Below are 26628 nucleotides of genomic sequence, written 5' to 3' on the forward strand. Positions count from 1 at the left end.
TGGGGGAGCAAACAGCTGTGCATATCACTCTACCAGTGTTATAGAAGGCGGACAGTTTATGAGTTTACACTGTATAAGTTTTATACAGAGTAAACCAGATTTATTTGAGGTTTGGATTGCATTGGGAGCTGGATGCTGGAGATAGGAAACCTGCTGAGAAATTTTGGTTAAAGTCTGCAGCTTTGGCGGCGTGGTTCAGACCCTGGGTCTGTGTTGCAGCGGAGTCTGGCTCAACAAGACAGGGTTCTGGAGTCCCAAGCTAGCAGGAAAAACCAGCTCAGAGGTAGTTTCAGCACATCAGGTGACAGTCACAAGGGGGCCTCTTTGACCGAACCCATCACACACATTACTACTGCAGTCCTCACTCAGACAAAACTATAGTGGGAATTATGTCTGGGGAAGGACCACAGTACGAACAGGGCCTTACAGTTTTCTAAATCTCCCTTCAGGAAAAACCCCTCCCAGAAAAAAATGACCCAAAATTGCACAAGCTTAGCTATTTTTAAGTACATGTACTAGATTCGAGACAGGGGACGCCAAAACCCAGTTCGTAAGGCCCTTACCTAAAAGGCATGAAATAGAGCAGCCAAACATATGGTCAGAAAAACAAAGTTTCTAGGGCCCATCCAGCACGGCTCCCAGTCCCCTCTCTCTTGCTCCTGCTCAGCTTTCTTTTCCTGTTTATACAGCCCAGCCCCAAGGATGAGGCAGGGCGCTCCTTGATTGCGCACAGGCTGTTTTAGCTATAAGCTCCAGACTGTTCCTTAAAAGAGGTAGAATATCATTCCTTCCTTCCCTCCACCCTACCCCGGCCCCTGCCTCCCAAAGCCCAGCAGACTGTGCATTCTTTCCTGAGAAAAGAAAGTATTTGGTTGTCAATACTGAAGATAATCAGGAACATGGAAGTGATGGCACGGGTGGGGCTCTGGTTAGGAGCACATGTTATTCTCCAGGAAAAAGTAAACTTGAAAGCATCATGAGGTGCAAAGACTGGGCTGGGATTTCTTAATTTTTTTTCTCTCCCTCTTTGTGCTGAACAATCCCTTTCAGAAACTGCTGGGTGCCAAAGAGCTGCAACAAGGATATAAATAATTTAGTTTTGATAAAAAAAATCTCTATCTCTCTCTCTCTCTCTGGAACCACTAGCTTTAGCAAAAGGCGGAGTTATTTGGTCTTGCACAAGATTGTACTGAGTACACATGATTGGGCTCAGCAGAGATTCAGTGATCCTAGAAATGTGTCTGGAAATGTGATCATGACTGATTAGATGAGAATATGCACATATTTCAAAGGAATTCTATTCCATAGTGAACTCCTGTCACAACTGGGCTGAGCACTGCCAATTTTCCCAGACTAATTGCTCTTCTGGAAAAGGACATAAAACCAAGCATTGGATCAGAGGCATACAGTTTCTCAGTTACAAAAATCAATGGAGATCCTCTTTTGAAATTATGCTCAAGAGTTCTTTGTTCAATACCTCCCAATGCAGCAAAATTTCACTTATTATATCCATAGAAATGATTCCCCTGTTAGATTAGTGCAAATCCTACTGGAACATGCAAGCAGATTGACCATTCCATTTTCTGAAAAGAATACAATGAGAAGGCCAGAGACAAATGGTCCAAGGCATTTGGAAGAATTAAAGTTCTTGGCTGGCGGGCAACCTATCTGGTTGTGGTCTGACAATGCTGAGACCTATGGGCAGGTTTTCATATCATCACAATCCAACAGCTGGCTACTTTGGGATAGGGTGCTACCCCTTTATGAGTAGGCGGGCCTGGTAAGTCATCAGAAGGAGTACAGGCAGTCCTCGACTTTACGACATTTGACTTACAACAAATGGCACTTATGACATTTCTGAATTGACACCCTGATTCAATGTACGACAACTGGTTTCGACTTTACAACGCTCAGTTCCACAATGGAGTGGATTGAGGTTCAGAGTTACAATATTTCAATTTACCACGCAATTTTCAGGAACCAATTGTGTCATAAGTCCAAGGACTGCCTGTACATAGTGATGACAGAAAGAATCCAGGAACCCTATTTGGAGCTTTTGTGCGTTCTTGTGGCTAATAAATTGGGATTTGGCCTTGAACCCCTGGACTCTGCATTTCCTGAGCTCTGAGATCCAGCTGATCCTGTGTCACATAGTTGCCATGGCCTAAATATTCAAACATGGCCAGTGAGTTGGGGTAATAACCAATTATAATCTCTGGATTTTATATAGCCCTTTTCCTGAGCAGATCCAAAAGCACATTATAAATAAGGCAAGCATCGTCATCCCCATTTTTCAGGTGGGGAAACTGAGGCACAGAGGGGCGAATGGATTTACCCAGCAGATCAGTGGACAAGCTGGGAATAGAATGCAGGTCTCCTAAGTCCCAGTCTAGTGCTCTATCCATCTGGCCATACTACCTCACAACTTGAAACACTTGAAGGGAAGACCAATTTACAGAATGTACTAAAACTCAGACTTCTTTTAAGTGCTCACTTGGGCTCCCAGAATCCCTAGTCACTTTTGCAAATGTAGGCCTGTGAGTTTTTAGCTTTGTAAAAAGAAGAGAAGTGATCTAATCAGCTCGATCACACTGATGTGCCAAGTAATTATCACGGTAGCATTTCATTAACAACCTCCAGCAAAACTCTCTTCAACACCCACGACCAGAACAGCCAGCTAGAAAAAAAAATAAAAGAAAAAGGCCAATTACTTTTCACAGGAAATTTGGGCTGGGGGAGAGGTGCTGAAATTTCCCATTAACATTTTTCAACTAAAGATAAACTGGAAAAAAATTGTTTCTGAATACCATTTTCTGTAAAACAAAAAATTGCTTTCAATTTAGAAAAAAATGAAACCCAAGTTTTAAACCAAAACCTGAAAACATTTACCAAATTTAGTTTTTTTTTTCCATTAAAAACAAAGCCCAGGCTTTCATTTCTGATGAAAACCCAAAATTACTTTTCACCAAAACCATTTCTATTGGCAATCTCAGCAGAAAGACAACAAATCGACTGAAAGGGACAGGGAGGCCGAACTTGCCTAAAGATGGTTTCTCTAGGTACACTGGACCCAGAGAAACCTTGCATAGTCACTTCTGGTCTCATGTTGTACCTTTTTGTGGATGAAGAGAGCACCCGTCTCCAGAGAGGACTCTGGCACCTTTCATCAGCAAATTATTTTAACAGATGAACGAGATTTTATACATCAGAGTCTTTGCTGTCTTATTCTGTCTGTGTGTTCTCAGTAAAGTTTTACCTACTAACTGCCCCCCAACACACACACACAAATACACACACAAAATGGTAAGAACAGTCCTACCTGAGCAAGAACTTGAGCTGTTGAGGCCAGTTGGAGCTGGATTGATCAGTTCTACCCAGCACAACAGTGAAGCTCCAAATTGTAAACTAGCTAATTAAAGTTTTAGACAAGGAAATCTGAGCTGCCAAGTTCTGAACTTCCAAATAAAGTCTCTCTCAAGGCCCTCATGTTTCAGTCACCTCACTAGACCACTGAGCAGATACTTGGCAAGAGCTGAAAGATGTGGTGGATTCTCTGTCAGCTGAACTCTTCAAATCAAGATTGTATATCTCTCTAAAAAAATCCTAGAATCATAGATTATTAGGGTTGGAAGGGACCTCAGGAGATCATCTAGTCCAACCCCCTGCTCAAAGCAGGACCAATCCCCAAATGGCCCCCTCAAGGATTGAACTCACAACCCTGGGTTTAGCAGGCCAATGCTCCCCCAAAATTGGAGACATACCTATCTCCTAGAACTGGAAGGAACCTTGAAAGGTCATTGAGTCCAGCCCCCTGCCTTCACTAGGCAGGACCAAGTACTGATTTTTGTCCCAGATTCCTAAGTGGCCCCCTCAAGGACTGAACTCACAACCCTGGGTTTAGCAAGCCAATGCTTAAACCACTGAGCTATCCCTCCTCCCCATACAATGCCTATGTGGACCAACTTCAAATAAAAAGATATGACCTCACCCAACTGATGTCACTCATATCCTGGGACCAACATGGCTACAACACAGTAAAAAATACACTTAACCAGAATTTATGGGCCCGATGCAGGACCTTTTTGTGCAATTCCCTAGCCTTCATTATGCAGGTGATCAGACTATATGATCATTAGGGTTCCTTCTGGCCTTAACAACGAATCCCTGTTAAATGCCTCTCTGGAAAAAAAAAATCAAGATGAAGGAACTTAACTGTGAGCTTTGATGTGCAGACTTGAAACACACCTATTAGGAGCCAATCTGCTCGCAGAAATGCATTCTTAAAGGGCATCTGTGAATTGCTTCTAAGATAACACATGCAGCACATTTCTAGTTAGAACAAACACTAGTTCCCAATGACAAGCTGTGGCACTCTGTACCTCAAAACAGCACCATGGAACCCCCATATTCAACAATGTCATATAATTATGATATACTCTATACAAAGTATGCCTTGTGAGCTATTATTTTAAAAATCTTGATCTGTTGAACATTAATACCTGGTTAGAGTGTATGTGCTATCATTGTATGGGAAGTTATGAAGTTTTGCTATGTGTTTGTGTTACTGATATGTTGGAGCCTTTCAGATACAACAATGGAGCAGCCAGACATGCTCATGGCCCACTGAAGAGAATTCACACTCCCAAGAACTATCCCAGGATCTGTATACAATGGAGACTTCTCAGAGATAGCATGAAGACAATGGAGACTGCTTGACTCATGTCATAGCAAAGGGTCTTTCCAGCAAGCTGGAAGAAACTATGGTGTCACTTCCCCTCTTCTATAGAATATCAGGGTTGGAAGGGACCTCAGGAGGTCATCTAGTCCAACCCCCTGCTCAAAGCAGGACCAATCCCTAGACAGATTTTTTTGCCTCAGAGCCCTAAATGGCCCCCTCAAGGATTGAACTCACAACCCTGGGTTTAGCAGACCAACGCTCAAACCACTGAGTTATCCCTCACTTTCCCCTCACAACTCAACACCTGGAAACACATCTGGAGGACAAAGACTGACAAGGGAAAGGTGGTCCTGGGCTGAAGAGGAGTCCCAGCCTGTGTATGGAAGATCTGTAACCTGCTTGTACTATCAGGGTGAAACACTGCTTGATTCAAATCCTGTTTAGTTTATAGAACTTAGGTTGTGCACTGATTTTTTATTTTCTTTGGTAACCATCTCTATCCTTTATGCCTACCACTTAAAATCTATCTTTCTGTAGTTATTAAACCTGTTTTATATTTTACTTAGAACAGTGTATTTTGCTTGAAATGCTTGGGAAACCTCAGCTCAGGAACAAAAGCTGGTGCATATCCTCTCCACATTGATGGGGAGGCAGACTGGGTAATAAACTTACACTGGTCAGGCTTCTGACCAGGGCAAGATGGTACAGGTGTGGGGGTCCTGAGCTAGGGGGGAATTGGCTGGAACCTCTCTGTTGTTGGTTCATGAGTGGCTGGGAGAAGCATTCTTGTCTGTGTAAGTGCAGCACCTGGAGAGGTTTGCAGCTTGTCACAGTATCACAGTGTGAGAGGGAACCCAGGTTGATGGGTCAGAGGGCTCAGCCATACCCATCACACAAGCATCCTAAAACTCCTATTTATTTCTGACCCACCAAAGGATTCTGATTTTAAACTTGACTTTAGCCAGTGCTCTTCTGGGGCATGTATAAATTATACCTTAGATTCTCGCGTGTTACAGGTATAAAACCACAGCACAGTCTAAACCATGCACTCAGAGCCTAAGATGACTGGGTAGCTCTGGGAATTGGTAATCGACTATAGACCCATTCAGCTCTAGGTCATCAGTTCAAACCCAGGGCAGGTCAATAGCTGTTCAGTTTCCACCATAAAAAATGAGTCTCAAACCAATTCCTACTGGACACAGAATGGGCCCCCTTGTGGTAATCTCAGCAAGGACTGAATAGGCTTGGAGAATTCTCTTTCATCACAGCCTGGCAGGGAGCAAGACTTGCACTGTCAGTGCTGTAACCAGTTCTGTGGTGAGGTTCTCAGACAGCAGGGCTGCCAAAGCTAGCACCTTTCAGCAATGCTAAATTCACCCAAAACATTAAAAATCAATGCATCACTTCATATTTTGAGAAGAATCGTAGCCAGTTGCCTTTAAACTATGACTTTTGGGGTTTATGAGATAATCAAATGTTAATGCAATCTAATATCCTTGAGTCTCTAAACAGCCACATTGAAGTCTACAATGATGCTTCCTCATTCTCCCAACATAATTAGTTTCAACTGGCTTCTTAGAAGCAAAGAGCAGCCAGCATATTTTGTAGTAGCTTTCCTGAACAGAAGTGATTTTGACATCCACTCACCTTTTTACTAAAGAATCTATTTGTGCCTCATGAGTTCAGAATGATTTTCTATCAGTTGAGTCAAAGCTGTATTTTAGCCTGGTCCCTGAGCAGCATAACTGCTTTTATCTGAAAGCTATCTTGTACCTACAAGCAATATTTTAATGCATATCATGGCATTTTAGAAGAAGCACTTCATCTTTATTCTGATCAGAAAGGGGGGTGAAATCAATCTTAACTCCTGATAAAATTTTATTTAAGAAGGTGGAAGACATCTTCAAGATTTAAATGGCATACATACTTCATAGGAGTCTTTACATGCCTGTGCTCCCACCCAGCTGCTGTGTATAGAAGGAAAAACTTCACCAAAATAACCTTAAAGGGAAAAGCATCTTGCATCCTTAAAACAAACTCTCTTAGGTAACTATGCTATTGTGATGTTTCAAACTCCTATTAGATAAAGAACCCCATTACCTGCAGATTTATGTCTGGTTCTTTTGGAAATTATGCTCCCCAGTGAATGATCTTGGGAGGGTTCTTCCTATCTGAGCAAACTCAGTTCAAACCTACAATCTATGCAGTCATTTCATTTTTTTTATTATGTGCATCACCTTAGCAGGTCTCAATGACAACACCATAATCTCTTACATGAGAACTGTACAGTGTCCTGTAGTTGCAGGTCATTTAACCAGCTGCAGACAGCAAAGAAACCTGAAAGGATGTTCTGACTGAATGTGAATACAACTGATTTTAAAAAAATCAACTATGATCCATTTATATAGATCCACTTCATCCTATCACTGCACAAAACATGAGCCTCGCATAGACAACAGCACCGTATGGCTTATCAGGATTCCTTCCCTTCAGCTAGTTACAGCACATTAGGTGTAACCCTTGAAAATCTGTATAAAGTGGAATGTTAGAAACTTTTTTCATAAATTATATGCCAAAATTAAACACACACAAAAAAACCAGCCTAATTCTTATCAAGCTTTGATTTTGGCAGGTCTTGGCTTCTGGATGCCATTTAAAAAAACAAAACAAAAAAAAACACATTTTCAACTATGAGGCACCAATAATTTAAACCAGGAATTGTACAAAGAGGAAAATGAAATGCCTGAGAGAATTCTGTTGAGAGTTTTATTTTAGCCATCACATATGATCAAGTTACCAATTACAAGGAGCCTTATTCAGTGTAAAATCAACTCTGACTTGCTCTGTAAAGTGACTCACTGAATAAGAAGCACTCTCACTTATCAGCAGGTGTTTGTAATGTTAAGGTTGGATCTCATTTCTCTTCAGAGAGAGAGAGAGTGTTAAAACACTGGCACAGCAACACAAGGCACATCTGACAATGACAAAGCAATTTATCAAGAACTAGGGGAAAAAATCATGAAACTGTTAGAGTCTGTTCATCCCATATTATTTATCTTATGGCTGATGCTGAGAAAATGTTAAGAAGCTGAGGCAGTCAAACACTAATGCAAACATAATTAAAAAATTAGATGCTGTTTGTCCCCTTATCAGTTGAGCCTCTCTCTCTGTTTATAGCCGACACTGTATCTCCTAGACAGCATACATACAAAGGCAAGATTTCTCTCTTCATCATCTGTTTTCTCAAGTTTAACTCCTATGCATTTTTTTAATAGCATGGAAATCAGGACATCAAGGAAACAACAAATATTAAAACCCTCCCAAGTGCTTCTTTCATAGCACCAACAACGAGAGCTTTCTACAACTTTTTTAAAAATTAACTAACCCTCTAGATAAACATAGGGCCAAGAAATCTAGACATGTCTGTAAAGCGAAATGAGTACATGCCAGGGCTCCCGACCCCTCCCTCCCCTAGCTTTGACTTTCACTGGCCACCATGTACATATTCCTTCTTTTCCAGATCTAGGGCTCTGAACCAGAAGAAGAGGTACTGAGTCCCCGACACAGCAGGATCAGGGCTGCACCATCCCCAGGGGATAACACCTTGCAGAGCTGGGCAGCGCTGTCACCCACCATCCAAACCACGCAACATCAGCGCTTCCCTTGCACGCCAGATAATGTCGGAACAGCACAGGCAGGTCTGGAGGGTGGAAAGCGGGAGAATTACCTTGGAAGAGGTGGAGGCGCTGGCACCGCAGCGGTCCGGAGTGGGCAGGTGGCTCCCCAGCTCTCTGCCCCCGGCCAAGCAGGAGTCGCAGCTGCCCAGGGGCCCCTCGCTGGGGCCGCCCAGCGGCTCAGTCCCGCAGGCTGGTTTCTCCGGCCGCCCGCCCGCCCGCCGGTCGGTAGGAAGAGGAACAAATCACATCCAGGTTTCGCCCCAAAGGGAATCCAGAGCCCGCTGTAAATCCGCCCGCCCGGCCCCCGAGCCCCCAGCAGGCGGGCTCCCCGGTCACCGCGCCCGGCGCAGGCAGGGCAGGGCTGAGGCGGCTCTGCGGGGCTCAGCCCGGCGGGCGGCTAGCTGCGGAGCCGGCGGGGGGGAGGCTCTTCCATGCGGCCCCCGGCCCGGGCTGAGCCGGCCTGTCTCCGGGACCCCCTGCACCGCGCCTGGCCGGTCTTGGGGCGGGGCGGCGGGGGACCCGGCACCGCTGCTGCGGCGGCGGCGGCGGCGAAGCTCGCGGTGGCGCGGGGCGGCTCCCGCCCGGTAACGCGACGCGGCGGCGGCGGCTACATGGCCGGGGCGCGAGGCTCAGTCCGGCCCCGCTCCTGCCGCCGGAGGTGCCCGGCGAGCCCCGGAACAGGCGGCGGCAGCGGCGGCTGGGGACGCAGCCCGCCGGGCTCGGGGAGGCGGGCGCGCCCTCATGCCGGAGGAGCCGAGCAAGCGCGGTAGCAGCCGGGCTGCCGCCCCCTCCCCCGCAGATACCTATTGGGGAAGGGGAGGGGGCGGGGCTGCGGCGGCTGCTCGCGCCCGGCCCCGGCGGCGCTGGAGGCGGGAAGGCGGGAGAGGAGGTGACGGGAGCGCGGTGCCTGCGGGGGGTGTTTCAGCGGGACTGAGGAGCCGCTGGGATGAGCATGGTGGTATATGAAATAAGGGGTAGTCTAGACTGGCAGACTCCTAACACATTCCGAATGGAGGTGCCAGGTGCAGACGCCTTGGAAATCTTAGACACCCTCAGGGGTCCCAAGACCACGGGTTTAAAACTACTGGGCTAGAGCAGGGGGAGCGGGAGCTTCTATCTCCCCCCTCCAGAAGAAGAAGAGGAGGTTCAATTGCATTGGGAAGTGGCAAATTCAAAACAGATATCGGCGGGAAATACGTTTTCACACAAGGTGTGACTAGCCTGTGGAACTCACTTCTCCCAGGATGTTCTGCTGGCTAAGAATTTAGCAAGGTTCAAACAGAGATGAGACATCTATGTGGTTAACAAGACTTTCCAGAGTTATAAATAGTTAATACTAACGGAATATAGGACAAAAACAAGGAGTCATCTGGTGGCACCTTAAAGACTAACCAATTTATTTGGGCATAAGCTTTCCTGGGTAAAAACCCCACTTCTTCAGATGCATGGAGTGAAAATTACAGATGCAGGCATTATAGGACAAGCGATAAACCCTCATGTTTTAAAGGCAATCTCTATTAGTGGTAAGGGTAGGACCATCATGGGAGGTTTTTATTGCCTCCCATCTATATACTGTGGGGGTTCTTGCACTGTCCTCTGAAACATCTGGACATTGTCAGAGATAGGGCATGTGTCTAGTCCATTATGGCAATTTCCACACTTCTTCCTGGAGAGCAAGGGGTGAGAGAGCATATGGGTCTGTGAGGGGTTAAAGCTACAGCATCTTTAATCTAAATTTACATTTATTTTCCCCATTCCTGGGGAACCTCAGAGTCTTCTCCTGCATTTATTCAATGCAGTTTGTGGAGTATAGGACACTTGGTCACTCCTGCCCATCGCTGCACATGTCAAGCTGCCTGCACAGCTATTCCCTATTATTGTGGGCCCAAACATTCAGAAATGGCTGTTATTTGGGGTGCCCCAGGGTCTGGGTGCTCAAGTTGGGACACTTTAAAGGTGCCTCATTTTTCCAGAGCTGCTAAGCATCAGCAGCACCAATGAATTCAGCTATGGTTGTTTTGGACTTCTAAAAATCAGGCCCCTTTTAAAGTGCCTCAAGTTGGGCACTCAGAAACCCCAGCACCCCAAATCACTAGCTCTAGCTAAGAGTTTTAGCCATAGTGCACAAGGGGAGGTGCTAGGAGCACTACTGCGTGTTCTGCAGGCTGCCGGAGAGAATGGCCTCCCTTCCCATACCCACAGCAGCAGTCTAAAACAGGGCAGACCTACCTGCCCAAAGCCCAGATAATTGATTAAGGGTTCAGCAAATAGAGCAGGCCCTATGCAGCTATTGGCCAGAGGACTGGGAGGAAATGCCACCCCTCACTCCCTGCTCTTGGTTGGAGAAAGGGCATGTACTTCTAGAGTGGGAGCTTAGCACTTTTGAAGTGGGGATGGGGACTGGCTGTAGGCCACTTTATCAGCCAGTGGGCATACAAGTAGGATTGGAAAGAGGTGCCCCAGGACTGAGGCTGGAGCAAGCAGGCCCAAAGGTAGCTTGGACATGGGACTAGGGATAGGCCTAGGGAGAAGCAGCATAGGTGGCTGCAGCCAGGCTGGGAAAGTGGCCTGCCTGGGAGTCTTGACTGGAGTGGTAGCCATGGCGATGGAGGCCTGTGAGAGGATAGAGACTGGGAGCTCCTGTTGCTCCCAAGCACTAGGGATCACCATGAGAGGTAATAGATACCTGTAATAGGCCTACAGGACTGAGGCTGAGATGGTGCAATATGAACTCATAATGGGTCACTGGTAGTACTCTTAAGGACTGGGGTCTTCGTGCATTGTACTGTTGAGGGGGTGCTGTGTGTGTTGCTGAAAGGTCCCTCTTACTAATCGTGGGTTGTGTCCTTGCCCAGGTAAAGTTGCTGGTATTATATCTGAGTGCAGCTGGTATTATATCTGGGCATGTGGTTTGGGGGCATTTGGGGACCACACAACAAACTGAGGTCCCCTCCCCTGGCACTGATCAGATCCTACTGCTCCATTTTCCAAAGCTCTCAAGGAGCTGAGCACCTTACATACATAAACCATGGCAGTATTGCCAGTGCCAGGCAGTGCAAAATCATGTCAGACTCCCAAAAATTATGAGACTTTTGTTTTTAAAAATGCACATTGGGTTATTTTTATTTGCCTTCTAGCATTTGAAGCTTATGGGTTTGCTCCAGTCATGTTTTCAAGCTTTTCTCCACAACCACAAGGATTAGACACTTCGTTTTTTAAATTAAAGCTGGGATTCTCACCTAACAACATGACTCCAGGAGCTGGGGCTTTAAGGAAAATAGTAAATATTGCAAGACTCATGATGAAGTTACAAGATTTGGCAACAGTGCAGTGTCAATGTGTGCATGTTATACTCACAGATCCAAGTGATGCTGGAACACTAATTTAATTACAGTTTTGTAAAAATTGGAATACACAGTCCCCCATGGAGGTGTCTGCAGAAAGGTCAAACCTATGCTGTGACCACATCTTGCTCGCCAGATTGCTGTGTGCTGCTGACCTCTCTGTCAAGATGAAGGCTTAAAGAGATGGAGCCGGGATATGCAATCCTGGCATTATTCCAACCAATTCAGTGTAAAGTAAAAAACTTTTTCTTAAAAAAATAGGATATGTTTATGCTAAGAGTCCAAGGCATTGACTTCTGAATGCTTGGAGCTGGCAGTGCTTCAGTGGTTTATATATGTTCCTCTTACATCCTATTAATTTCTTCTATGCAGGTTTCTTTGTCAGTCTCCTTTGTGAATCAGTGGAGATATGCATTGAAGTTTCTCTCTTTCTGTTGACTCTGACACCAATTTTGGCTGCAGATTTTTCTCTTCCTTGAGTTATTCTTATACATGTTGTATTTCTGTTGTGGTGCTTTTTTGATTGTTTCCTACTTGTAATATGAATTGTGCTTCATTTTGCCAATGTCAGAATTGCCCCTTTAATTCCATCAATTGCATTCACTCTGTGGGTGAATTATTACATTCCCTTATTCCTTCCATTTTTTGTGTCAAAGTCACTTAATTTGTTTAATTAATTTTTATGTATGCTAAAGAATAAAAATGTGGCACAATGACATTCTCAGTCATTCTGTGACAGCACAGAGTGAAGAGAGGAAAGGCAAGATGCTGAATAGACTTGCACATGGAAGATTGCTGGGTTTTGTTGGGTTTTTTTGTTGTTGTTGTTGCTAAATTTCTACACCTTGACCCTGCAATGAGTGACTACCACCCACTCACAGAAATCAATCCCAGGGCTGGATACTTGGTGTGTCTGGACCCCCAAAATAACCCAGAGAGAAGCAGTGCAAAGTCCCCTTCAGCCTGCATAGGAGGAACCATCAGTTTGAAAAAAAAGTATTGAATTCTTAATGGCCTACATAAACTCTAGCCTCTATCCTGGAACTGCAAAACAAGGGGTCATCTTATGGTGTTGGGTTTACTGAGGTAGATACCTATTTGTTAAGAAATGGACTGAGACTCACCAACTTACATAGGGCCCCTGAACAGCTGCCAGATAAACTACTAACCTGGGCTGTGAGAGGTGAAATGCTGCTGCTGTATTACTACCCTCTGAACCACAGTCAGATAATATCAACTACAGTAAATAGCTGGAGATGTCATTCACATCTCTGAGCAGACTCAAACAGAGCAGGTACAATATTTACAACTGGAAACGTCTTGCCACTCAGGATTAGAAATAGTCGTTTGCTGGCACATCCCAGTCGAGGGGAGATAGCTTCCAGGTAGAAAAGCTAATGCAGGGGTCGGCAACCTTTCAGAAGTGCTGTGCCGAGTCTTCATTTATTCACTCTGATTTAAGGTTTCGCGTGCCAGTAATACATTTTATAACTAAACTATTGTTGTATGTAAAGTAAATAAGGTTTTTTAAATGTTTAAGAAACTTCATTTAAAATTAAATTAAAATGCAGAGCCCGCTGGACCGGTGGCCAGGACCCGGGCAGTGTAAGTGCCACTGAAAATCAGCTCGCGTGCCGCCTTTGGATGTATTAGAGCATAAGCTTTTGTGGGTGAATACCCACTTCGTCAGACGCATGTAATGGAAAATGTTGTGTATACATGATGTTAAATACTTGTACAGGGAAAATGGCTTTAGCCTGAGCTGAGAAGGCCCCAGACAGGTGTGGAGGAAAATTGGGTCTGAGGTTTCTTCTATTTGAAGAAGAGCTAATGCGATCCCGGGATGCATAAACAGGAATCTTGAGTAGGAGTCAAGAGGTTTTTGGCACTGGTGTGATGGCTGCTGGAATATTGTGTCCACTTCTGGTACCTGTAACTCAAGAAGGATGTTGATAAATTGGTGAGGGTTCCTGTTGGCCTTGGAATCTATGAATTAATTAAGTTTGAGAATATTTGTTGTGTCTGATTAAAGTGGTGTTGCAGGTCATTTTCTAGTTTCTATACCCAGTGTTCTAGGATGTGGAACACAAAAGAGTTTTTTGTTGGAAACTCTCAGCATTATACTGCAGAATACTCATGGCTCTTCAGGTTATGGTTACTGTGAACAGAAAAATAGTCTCTTTGTCAGTTTTCTAATTTTCCAGCAATCCTATGTTTATTTCTTCTTGTGCTCCTCTGCCTGCCTATCTTTATCTACCTGTGTTCGTGTCTTAGACTGTAACCTTTGTGGGGCAGGGGCCATCTTTTTATTGTGTCTAAAACAGTGAAGCTGTGTCCATGACTCAGAGATCCAGGCACTACTGCAATAGAAATAATTATAATATTCTATTTGTGCATTACCTTATGGAGCTGAGCATATGTATTACATATGAGGAAACAGTCTATGAGAAGCTTGAATAGGCTGAGTTTGACATCCGTTTGGTATTAACTCCAGAAGGAGGACCTGTAAGATAGACAAAAATCTGCATTTAACATTTTTCAGCAGGCTTTCTGCTTGGTGACTTAGGCCGTGATGGTAGTAGCTACATCCCATTGTTTTAGAAGGGCCTCTAGTGCTACTTTTAATTTCTGAAGAAATAATTTCAAAAGTTTCAGGAAAAACAAACAAAGCCTAAATTATACAATTTGGTTGTGTTGCATCATCTAGATGAAGGATTCAGATTAGCTTCATTTTTTCCACATCTGAAATAGATAAAGACCTGTAGGGCTCAGCAGACTTCTGCAAATTCTGAGTTTATGATCCTTTTCATTTGTTTAATATAATGAGGTAAAAACGGAAGTACTCTAAATAAGATATGCTCCCCCTGCTGAGACTTGTTTGATGTCTCTGAAATTTGTGTATTGTAAATACTAATCTCTCGCTGCTTGCATCTTACCTAGAGTTCATGCTAAAATGTGCTGCTGTCAACAACTTGCTCATCTAAGGTGCTTCTTACTTAGTGGCATAAATCTTAGTTTAACTCTAATCTTTTGTTCAAGAGTTTGACGTGATACATATGGGGCAGAGCTGGGATTAGGCTATTGGAACCCTGCTAGAGATACCTTGGAGTTAGTGGTCCAACTCTTGGATAAGGCATCCAGTCTCCACAAAGCATCAAAGGCTTTTGCAATGCCATTTATGGCCCACCTAGAGGGTTGCACGCAATGAAAGATTATGGAGACAGATTGATTTAAATTGTATGAGGGCAGGCACAATGGGTATTCTTCCTCTTCCCACTCTTTGATTTACAAATTTTGGGCTTGTTTACTTGCACAACCATTGCTTACCTAAATTGCTACAAAATTTGACAATTCTTTGGCTGCGCTTGAAAGTAAAAGAATAGACCCACCTCCCGGGGCAGAAAGGACACTGCTTGTACACCTACTTCCAAACCACAGCTGCCCCATCACTTTCCACTCTCTCTTTTAAAATTTCGTTGCATAGAGTAGCGCACCTGGGACACTGTGGGTAAGACTGTTCTTCCCCCACCCACCCTGGTTCTGAAGGAATTTGTCAGTCAGGTAACACTTACAGACTCTGGAGCTTTCACTTGGGAAAAACCTTTCTACCTGGCTCAGAAATCTATTTAATTTGAACTGAGAAGTATGTTTTCTCTTAGATGCCTATCAACTCTGCAGATCATTTTGGACATGAATGAATTTCCAAGGGCAGAATATTTAATTCCACCAGGGTACCCTCTGTGTGGGAAATTAGCCAGCTCTGTTGACTCGGGCTCTTGCGTGCTTGGCCAGAGGAATAAGTTGAATGTGTGTGTAATACGATTTCTATTTTTAGGGCAATCAGTTCACACTGTCGTGGGTTAAGATTTATTGTCCAGTCTCCCAGAGCTAAGTGATTTCTCTCGTGACTCCCTGAGAATTCAACCTGCCACAACACCTGTTATCTCAGGATTTTCCATCTCATAAAAGCTTGAATATTTATGACTCTCTGCACCCCACAGCTTGCAGAATCAGCAGCATAAATGTTACCCCACTGACCAAATCCTGCTGTGACGCTGATCCAATAATAATAAGCTTGGAAGGATTAGATTTTTATCAGTAAATGTTGATTTCACTGTACATGCACAGAAAGACAACAATTGAAATTGACCTAGGCAAAGTAAGAAAAATGGTTATAAACCTTTAACTTTTTGAATGTCTACTGTAATTAAATAGTCTGACCCCTCCCCCAATTTCCTGCAACTGTGAGAAAAGCATTGAGAAAATGCTTAAAACCCATAACTTTGCACAACTGTGAACATTTAAAAATAGAAAAAATGCTTTAAAATAATCTGTATTATGAGTGGAAATTACAAGCAAATGAAAATCGAATTCTGCCAAGTCCAAATAATGAGTAATGGACTCCGAGCCTCTCATTTCCCCTAATCCTGCCAAGTTAGGAAGTAGAATTTAGATGGAGTTATTCTTCTGGGTTGGAATTCACTAATGCAGAAGGCCAAGTGGAGGCCTGTTCATCACTTAAGTCCCATTTAAACCCTTAGTGGTGCTGAACCATTCCTAATTCACTAGGGACTGGGAATGGCAGGGAGGCAATACCTCAGGCCCTGGTGACATATTGGCACAGTGGCCTCTAAGCCACTCCTGCTTGTTTATCAGTGTCAAGGCTGAATCCCCACTCTGTCACTCCGAGTGCAGGAAGTGGGGGCCCACAAGTGTTTTAAAAATTAATACTTGCCACTCCAGGCTTGTATTACACTCCCAAGGTTACAGCTTCTCTCTGACCTTGGCTTGGTAAACGCTGCCACCACCCAAATGCAAAAAAAACCCCTTGGACCAGGAAGGAGCACTTGGGAATTCCTCCCTGTGGGGTACCCTCAAGCCCTTTCACCTCCCCCTCCGGGGAAGAGCTGAGAAAGAAAACAAAGGAAATTAGCTGTTGCCCCCAGCTAATCAAACAGCATATGTACAAACCTCTTAGGACACCAAAAATCCAATCCATAGGTAAATTTTCTTTAAAAAGGTAAATTTTATTAAAATAAAAAATAAAGAAAATATATTTGGAACTTAGGGTTTTGCTAGATTTTAAAAGAGCAATTCCAAAAATTAAGTACCCAAAATAGCTTCTTGGAGGTTCAGTTTAAAGGTTACAAGCAAACAAAAGCATCCGGTGTTAGCACAGAGGAGATCCACAAGCCAAAATAAAGCAATAACCTGATCATGTCTACCTAAGCATTCCTTATCCCAATGAGTCCTGCTAGGTATGGAAAATAATTTTTCATATCTGGTTCAAACCTTACACAGCATTTCTGCTTATAGCATTGCTGCTTGGTGTTCCTGCAGCCCAGAGGGAGCAACAGACAAAGGGAAAGCTTCTTTCCCCCATTTTAAAAAGTTCTAACTTTCCATTGGCTCTTTCGGTCAGGTATCCACTGTTCTTTCTTTACCTGGGGGACTTTTTAACCCTTTACAGGTAAAGCAAGTAAAGAACAGTTACCAAGAGGGATTTAACAGCTAACTGGCTGGCTGGGTGTCCATCAAAGGGAGCTACCCCCCACCCTTTATTTATCACAATCAGTATTGAAAAGAGTCCCGATTCAGTACAGTCAGGGGCGGCTCTACCTTTTTGGCCGCCCCAAGCAGTCATGCGCGGGAGGCGCCCCGGAGCCGCGGACCTCCCGCGGGCATGACTGCGGAGGGTCCGCTGGTCGCGCGGCTCGGCTGGACCTCCCGCAGCTGCAGACGGTTCACAGGTCCGGCGGCTCCGCTTGAGCTGCCGCAGTCATGCCTGCGGGAGGTCCAGCTGAGCCGCGGGACCAGCGAACCGTCCGCAGTCATGCCTGCGGCAGGTCCACTGGAGCCGCGGGACGAGCGCCCCCTCCGCAGTCATGCCTGCGGCAGGTCCGGTCGTCCCGAGGCTCCGGTGGACCTCCCGCAGGCATGACTGCGGCAGGTCCGCCGGCCCAGCCTGCCGCCCCCCCGGGAAAGGGCCGCCCCACGCGCGTGCTTGCCGCGCTGGGGTCTGGAGCCGGCCCTGAGTACAGTCCTGCAGATGAGATGGCTTGTAGCTTCAGTGGGTAATGTTTCAGAAAGTCAACTTGCTCTATATGAACCCCAGGTTGTCTGGAGCATCAGTGTATTTATGCAAATAAGTCAAGGATGTTTTCATTATTTTCATCCACAATGGCAAAAGCTTTATCCTTTGGCACTTTTAGCTGTGCAGTGTCTTAGAGGAGGAATGTGAGCTACTGGTTAGAGAAGAACCTTGAGCTCTATGAATATCAGGCACTAAATAAATGCAAAATATAGTAGACCCTCATTAATTTCACATGCCAAAAGCATGTGAAAGTCTCTCCCTGCTTCCCAGTGAAGACTTAGTGAGGTCTCATGTTACTAAGGCATCCGTACTCATACAAAATCTCTTGCAGAACGCTTACCCGAGTACTCAGAAGCATTGTCATGCATAATTAAAACTAAACTGCATTTGTCAAATAAATGAACAAAGTGCATTTTTGATGCCTTGCTCTTGCTCTTACTTTTCTGTTGTATGTATTCATTTGCTAATTTGCAAAATTAATTAATTGGCAATAGGTCTCCTAGTAATTAGCAGAGCTATGTAAAGATGTTGTTGTTAAAGACCTTTTGGATGACATTCATCCCACGCAGTGGGGTCTGCACAAGTTCTACATGCCACTTACGCTCTCAAAGCATGAATTAAATTATATGTAGGCTCTGTGCAGAGCCCACTGCACTCTTACCATAACTTAGTACCAGTTCAGCTGAAACTGAACTTAAATATTTATTGAACATCTTATTGATACATACTATATTTGGTTACCACGGTGATTGGTGCATTATAGCTAGACAAAGGGCTGCCTGGCTGGAGGAAAGAGAGCACCACTTTCCTGACAATGACACCAGTAGCAACAAAGTGCCTTTCTCTGGCGTCTGGAGAGCATTCTGCTCAGGGTTTTCTCTTGACTCTGAATATCATGTCATGAGCATTGGAGAAGGCTACTCCTACTGCTTATTAGCTATGCTGGACAATACCAGGCAGCTGCATTCCCCCCACCAGTCTGATATGTTGTCTATTTATAAAAGCCATTTAAACCCCAAATCTGTATTGACATTCCCCACCATGCTGTGGGTTTGTCACTGTACTCCCTTCCCTCCTAGGGCTGCAGCATTCTCTGGAAGGCAAAGCACTGTTATTTCAAGCAGCTACAATTTTTCAGTAGGAAAGAGGTATATTATACCCCTCAGTGAAAAGAAAATGGATGCAGCTTCCAATGAAAAATATCTCTACTTAGTTCTATGTAAAGCCTGTCACATTTCACAGAGGGCTAGCCAAAAGATTTAAGAAAAGGCAAAATTAGGCTGGGGTTGATGATCCCCCTATGTAAAGGGGTAATGAATAAAGATAGGTCTGAACCAGAATTCTGCATATGAGTGCACCCAATGGGAACTCTGCACTTGACCCCTAGGCTGAGCCACAACCACAGCTCTGATCCTCTCTCTGGAAAAAACCCAGATCTGAACTTTGTAGCTCCGGTTCCTCTTTGGGAATTAGGGATGCTGGTTTTGCTCTCTGCTGCTCATGTGCTAAACCTGCCATAGGTACTGAGGCACCCAGTCTGGAGACATGGTTACATGACACCTTCTCCCCTAAAGACCTGCCTACCCCGTAATTGGCACCCGGAGTTCTTTGGACAGGCCCTTGGGCCAGGTCACTTTCTGCAATAGTAAAACACATAGGAGGGAGATCTGGGGAGGAAGGGGTCTGTATCTCTGTAAGGATCTCCCTCCTATTAGAGTCTCCCCAAATCCTCATGTTGCCTTGTGTGGGGGCGCCCTCCCCTGGTGGCGAAGTCACAGGATTCAACCCCAAACCCTGGTGCCTCTGCACTGCTGTCCCTGCTTTGCTGGCTGATTGTGGAGCTGGTTATGAGAATATTCTATAAAAAGGAGATGGCTATATCTGTTTGATTCGTTGGTTAATAGCTAAGGTGCCAGTGGACCCAAGTATACACAAGTATATCTGGGTTTTGTAGGACCAATAAAATGTCTTGTTGTGCACTGCAAGAGGCTTTTTGGGTGCAGCTCTTAACAGGCCTCCCCCCAGTAGCATGGTCCTATTAGCTCTCTTTGCCTTTATTTGTCACAGGGAAGGGGTGAGGAATATGTGGAGAAGATCACATGGTCCCAGGCTGTATTATCTTTCCTGGGGAATAGCTCTGGGGCTGGACAGGGAATAGGTACAAGTTCTGCTGGCTCTAGCCTGTCTCCACCACTCTCTCCAGCCATGGAGCTAGGGTATGAATTGTTGTACTTAAATTTTTAAAAAGAAAAATGTATTTATTTAAATTTTGAAATTGACAACCCATGTTAAGGCCTAAACTTCATATAATCTTTTAAAATAATGTAAATGAAATTAAAAAATACTAAACAGTATCATACAATCATAGAATCATAGAATCTCAGAGTTGGAAGGGACCTCAGGAGGTCATCTAGTCCAACCCCCTGCTCAAAGCAGGACCAAACCCAACTAAATCATCCCAGCCAGGGCTTTGTCAAGCCTGACCTTAAAAACCTCTAAACAGTACTAAACATGTTTGCTGCCAAAGTTTTAAAGAAAGTCAAACCACTGAATTGATGGAAGTCACTGGTAAGCACCTGGAACTAGAATTTGTTGAAGGGGTAAACCAACTGTTGACAGCAGTACCCTCTTCTGCAGATGCAGAGAGAGTATTTTCTTCTTTTCAGTTTATTCAACTAGTGCAATTCAATGACTAGGTCAGTGTTTCTTAAACAGGGGTCACAGGTCAATGGGAGCAGCAATCTGTGGCCAGTGGGAGCCGCGATCGGCCGAACCTGCGGACGGGGCAGGTAAACACACCAGCCCGGTCCGCCAGGGGCTTTTCCTACACAAGCGGTGACCCCTGTTTGAGAAACCCTGGACTAAGTCATTCAAAGTTGAGAAGTTGCTTGGGAGCTGAAAACACAGGAATGCTTATTTTCCTCTCCCAATCTATGAATAAAACTAGGTTTAAGAGAATGAGATCTACTAGTTCTAAAATCTCGAAGGACACGGTGACCAGAAACAACCAGTTCAATTCACTAAATGCAGATAATACTTTTTTGTTTAATAAATCAGTTTTAAATGCAAAACATGTACTTTTTCCTATGTATTTAGCACCTTAAGCTAGTTGTATTTAACTAATTAAAACAATTTTAAAATGCTGTTCATGCATTTGTAATTGAATTCCTTCAATTTCCATCCAAATGCAGTTTGACACAAATTACAAGTGAAAAATTAATCATATCTAGTAAATAAGAAATGTCATTCACCATTTTCTAATGTAGTAAAACTATAAAAATTAAGAATCTCAATAAATGTGTGCTAAGCTATATAATTGCTTAAATAAAGATGTGTATAGATATTTTCTATCCTTGTTAACTAAAAAGTACCAACTGATGGGAATTGACCTCTCTTTAGCAAAATAACTGAAAGTACAAATGCAAAACAAAATTAAAACAGATTTATTTTTATCAAGGTTTCCAGTTTGGTGATTTAAATCAATCCATACAGAGCACCTGCTGGGAGCTTTGGGGTGGGAGATGGCTCAAGCCCCCAATCTGTGCTGGTAGCATGGTGATGGCTTGTGCACAGTCCCTTTCATGCAAGGCGTCCCAGTTACAGGGTTAGCTGTGTCTCTGGCCTCTTTCTGGTTTCTCTGAGTGCACCCCCTCAAATGCCAGGCCTCATGCCTTCAGGTCTCCTGGCCTCCACAGTTCTCCCACACCTAGACCAACCCTTGTGTGACGGTACCCTGTGTACCAACACTGCTTACCCAGCAGGCCCCATTGGGTTCTGGCACTTGCATTTCTTCCCTTTCAGGGTGCTACAGGTGCTATACAGTGACCAGACAGTCTTAAACCGAAGTTTTGTGTAATCTTAGGAACAAAACATTTAGAAAAAAAGGATTTTAAAACTCTGTGTATGTGTATATCTATAGTTTTACCATCCCCTGATGGCAGGCCTAACTTCTTCACACCCAGCCCATCCCCATCAGGTTGCTGTGTTTGTCGGGTTCCCTTGAACAACTACCTGCCTCTCTTGAGAGAAAGACTGACCGACCTTTTTCAAACTGCCAGAGATCTTCTGTTCTTCTGCATTCTCAGGCCTTTTCCTATCCTGGCATCGTCTCTTAACAACTCTTAAGTGTTTGCTGAGAAGTGGTTTATCTCAAGCCATTCTTTCCCTTCCTGCTTGTTTTTCCCAACAGCCCCCTATACTAAACCAATATATTCATACGGTAACATCTCAATAGGCAGGCCAACATACAGTCTTAATAAATTATTACAGGGCAGCTTCAAATCCATCCCATGTGGATCCAGAGGGGACAATTCAGGGCTGTGTGATTTCTGTGGCACTGCTCCTGTAAAAGTAGCATCAAAAGAGGCCTCTCAGAAGGAGCAGCTGTGCAACATGACGCTGTTTCTCCCTGGGATCATACTTCCCGGAGTGCTGGATAGAAGCACAGCCCTAAATCTGGAATTGCTCTCTTTGTTTCAGTGCAACTTTAAACACTGGGACTCTGGCGGCGACAGCACAACAGCGATGAATGTGCCAGTTTGCAACCCCCTGGTCTAGTTTAAAATGTTTGTCTTATTGCATTAACAGTGCATCTACTGCAGTAGGGGCATCTCATCGTCAGGATGAACTGCTGCAGGGGATATAGTGTGTAATTAATGCCAGAGCAATTTCCATTGGCTCTGTCATTCTCCACAGGACCTGACAAACTGAATGATGTTAACTTGGGTAACAAATTCAGATGTCACAGAAAATTAATACGCTACCTGCTGAGAGGCAGCAATAACCCATTTCGCTGGCAAAAATCAATGAGAAGGGATCAGCTTCCAAGATTGGGAATCAAAGGGCCTGAGGCGTGGGCCTTCTGGCCAAGGCATCATTCAGGTAGGGAATGCAAAATGGGCCCCCCTTCCTGTGAGTTATGGGGCCAGTAGACATCAAGCCAGTTCCAAACTAGGTTGGCAGCACACACACCCAGGAGTCATTCTAGCAACTGGAGATTTCCAGGGTGCAGCGATGCATTGGGCACCCCCCATTTTTCCTGGCTGTTCCCACTGCACCAGGTTTACAGTGACTCTCTGAGCTACTTGGGGATACTCCATGCTGGGGCGGGGGGACGGGACACTTCGTTTTGGAAGCAGTAAGTGGTACAGGAAAGAGAGATGTTGAGTGTGCATCGAGGCTAGTGTCACATGGGGAGAGGCCTTTGTTTTGTCTAGTAGCTGCCAGGGCCACTACCTTGGATCCCTGGTGTCACACCCAACTAAATCCATCCTGAAACCTGACCGCCTTTCCCCAGATTCCCCTCATAGTCCACGTTCTTTCATTGGGTGGCTACGGGAGCAGATCAGGGCCAGAAAAGCAACCACATGCACCAGTTGGAGGTGGTACAAAAGATGAGAATTGGAGTCCTGCAGATGAAGTGTCAGGTCTTGGCATCATGATTCGGCATCTGAAGCAAAGGAGGCACATTTTGAAGAACAAACTATACCTTCATTACTAGCAGCTCTGCTGCAAAAAGGGGGGTTGGGGGGAGGGGAGAAAATGCCTCAGTTAGTCTGTAACATGGAGTCTAGAAGCCTGTAGGAAGTGCCTGGGATTCCACATCAGAGATAATCCGCTGGGCTTTTTTCTGAATGTGTTTCTAGTTACCAAATACCATAATACCTGTGATTAGCTCTGATACTATTCTCTACCCTGCAGAAGCTCCTGATTCTGCCTCGTTTTTTATGCCATAACTAAAAACTGTTTCAATTGTGGTGAAATTTGCTCCCATTTCTGTTGAAAAATACAAGACCTTTTTGACCTGCAGAGTGTGATGTGCAGGGGGGGATAGTTTAATAGTCATCATTTATTACTCCAGGTAACAGTAGTATCTTCCTGTGCAAAGCATTAAAAGAAACAATGCCAAGGCACCACAGTCAGTTCAGAGTGGGGAATTAATAGAGTTCAGTGGCATCCTCTCAGCCTGTTTATAAACTCCAGTGCAGTGTGTTTTGTTTAACTGTACCTTTGCATTTTGACAACCTATTTATACTTACATTAATAGTTTAGCTGTAGGAACATGAACTGCATTTAAGTGGGGGAGTCCAGGAACCAAGACCCATATTTTGAGCTGACTCCAAAAAAAGGTGTAGGGTTTTTGTTTTATTTTTTATAACTTCATAGGGTTAGTCTTATTCCGATGTTCATGACTACTGTCACAGTCTCTGATTTGTGTCCAAGGAGTTCTTGTGCAGCAATGAGCTATCTCATAGCAAATGGAATGACTGTGAGACCCAGTCTTAAGAAAACAAACACAAAGCACTTGTCTGTTTTTGTTTTGTTTTAGCACCTGCCTTTTATCCTGATTCCCTAAATAAAGAATATGGAACAGGCCTTCTGCTGCTATGAATCTTCCCAGGGAAATCACTGATGTTTGATCTCAAGATAAAGGAAATTTAAGAGGTAAGCAATGCAAAAAACGATCCCAAGGGCTGCCAGGGACATAGGGAAGAAGTGACAAATTCCTGTTTAACTAGACACATGACAGCTTAGAGCAGGATTGCATTGTGTTCTGAAAACACTTGGGGACCAATTCTGAGCAGAGCTCAAGAGTGTGTGGAAAAACACAGTGCATCTCTGATCAGGATTGGGGACCCTGAACCACATGGAAGGAAAGGGAAACCTGCCATCTTTGAGACTGCAGGGGACTAAGACAAGGAGAGAAAATGACAGGGAGACAGTCCATTACAACAGGACTCTTGGTATAGGACCACATGTGGTTCAAGTGAAAATAGACTTTATTCCATAAAACATTTAGAAATTTTTTTTAAATGGACAACTTCATACAATTGCCTGTTTTCATATTAACACCACACTGAATAGTAATTATTATTTCACACATTTATAAGGCACCCATTGCTCGGTGTCCAGAATGCTGTCACCAAGAGGAAAAGCCTCTCCTAACAATGGTCTGCCACATCTCAGCTTTATATTTTGTGTAAAATGAATGGTTTGCCTTTACTAGGATTTAAGTACTATCTGGGCCTTGTGCTAGGCCCTCTGTACAGGGCTGAATTTCACCCCCCCCTCCCTTTTTTTAAAAATGTTTTTATATTTCACATTAAAAATAAAAGAGAAGCAGGAATTTTCCACATGAGTAAAGCTGGGGTGATTCTAGCCCTGTTTTGTTAGCTTGCTAATTATTATGGATGCCATTGCCAATCAAAGCCCTGCCTGTGACGGTAAGCACACTCAAAACTGAGCTGCAAACCAAGGCCCTTTTAGCTGCAGGATCTGTACCAGGTGAGCTAATTGGTAACCTCCCCATGGCCAAGGAAAGAGACTCCATGTTGAATTCATTCTGTTTTTATATCATTACATCCTTCCCCCCTCCACCCCCCTGGGCATTGGCAGAGCTCAGTCCTGACCCACAGCCTCCCTGCTATCCCAGCCCTAGGCTTCCCCTGACCCTGCTGCTATCATTGTCCTTGCTCTTCCAGTTCTGAGCCTTTTTAGAACAGAAATGGCCAAGGTATTCTGATTGTGGATAAATGCACATTTGTGACTAGGATGAAAGCAAACTCCTCATAGGTAAAAGCAAATTCCTGTGCTTCTTTATGCTCTGTTTGTTCATCTGCTCCTTGAAACAGTTTCCTGAGATAAATATATCAAGTTGCTTCTGAGTGTCCAAGCTACCAACACTTCTGCAAAATCAGATTCTGCCAGGCTGGTTTAAAAGTTTGTCCTTAGAGCATGTCATAAGACACGAGCACAGATTGCTCAGTGTGTCACTGCCTTTTTGCATCCTTCTCCTCAAATTAGTGTCAGAGAAACTCTTTCAATTGACTAAGGAGGTCTTAGCTTTGTAAAAAGTGAGAGCAGCTGTGTGGGAATAGCGGTGTGTGTGTGTGTGTGTGTGTGTGTGTGTGTGCACACATGCACATGCATTCTCATGTGCACCTGTAGTAGTTCATCTCTCCTTGATGTTAGCCTCACACTTTCTGTTTGCATTTCAGGGAGTTTGTAGCATTCTTAGGTGACTTCACGTGTCAGCAATTTGTTTTCTGCATCAATGGGATATAGAGGCATGTCTTATCCAGCTCCATGGTTACTCCAGTTAGATGGTTCAGGGTGTTTCCTAGTGTGCAAACCACTGTACAAAAATATATAACTGGAACAAAGCACTGCCAAACACAAATGATTCGGGGGGGAGGGTGTGTGTGAGCGGGGGGACTTGGGCTTTGCTTGAATGATAACTACAGGCAGCTGGCTTGCAGCCCCCAGCAGATGGCACTGCATTGTAGTCACTGACCAGAAATAGATTTTTCCTTTTGCTAATCTTTGCATTTGGCTATGTGTGTAATGTGGCATTTCTTAAAATTTAATGAAATAAAAAGGCTTCATTAATGATGCAGAAGAGACATGATCTGCACAAAGGGAAATAGTCTAAGAGACCCATAAAGGCCTGGAGCTTGGGATAGTTTCTCTCTGTTGCTGGGTGTATGGATTTATCTTTCTCTGGCTAGTTTGTTTCAGTCCTGGTTGCTGGGTCTCCTCCCCCAGAGTCCCCTGTTAAAGCTGAGGTTTTCTCCCCTGACAGCTTTCTATTTGCAGTTCTTTATCAAGGCATCCCTAGCCACAGCAGAGCCTCAAAGAGCTAGCACTGGAAGCCAAAGATTCTCACACCTTTCAGGCTTTCTCACTCTGCTTTCCCTCCAGCTTGGTCAGAGAAGGAAACAGGCTCTGCTAAAGTAGAGTGCAACCTCTGAACTGCACAGTATCCCAGAGGCAAGTGTTATCCCTTTCCAATGCTCCATGCACTTGATGATATAACTGGTCCTCGATTTGGTTCTC

At 44.4% G+C, this 26628-nt stretch overlaps 1 protein-coding gene and 1 long non-coding RNA gene across 3 annotated transcripts in view; one reads left to right on the forward strand and one right to left on the reverse strand.

Annotated features, from left to right (window-relative positions):
• LOC123350686 (leucine-rich repeat and fibronectin type III domain-containing protein 1-like protein) overlaps positions 1 to 8656 on the reverse strand; it is a 217594-nt gene extending 208938 nt beyond the window's left edge. For both annotated transcript variants that reach the window (XM_044989367.1, XM_044989368.1), the window contains exon 1: positions 8406 to 8656. The gene's annotated coding sequence lies outside the window, so the exon portion shown is untranslated. The remainder of the gene's footprint in view (positions 1 to 8405) is intronic.
• A 2465-nt stretch (positions 8657 to 11121) lies between these two features.
• LOC123350678 overlaps positions 11122 to 26628 on the forward strand; it is a 151198-nt gene continuing 135691 nt past the window's right edge. The window contains exons 1-2 of the long non-coding RNA XR_006573792.1: positions 11122 to 11210; positions 24122 to 24237. This is a non-coding gene — a long non-coding RNA (uncharacterized LOC123350678). The remainder of the gene's footprint in view (positions 11211 to 24121; positions 24238 to 26628) is intronic.

The sequence above is a fragment of the Mauremys mutica genome, chromosome 15 (genome assembly GCF_020497125.1).
Source record: "Mauremys mutica isolate MM-2020 ecotype Southern chromosome 15, ASM2049712v1, whole genome shotgun sequence".
In the NCBI taxonomy this organism is placed as follows: Eukaryota; Metazoa; Chordata; order Testudines; family Geoemydidae; genus Mauremys; species Mauremys mutica.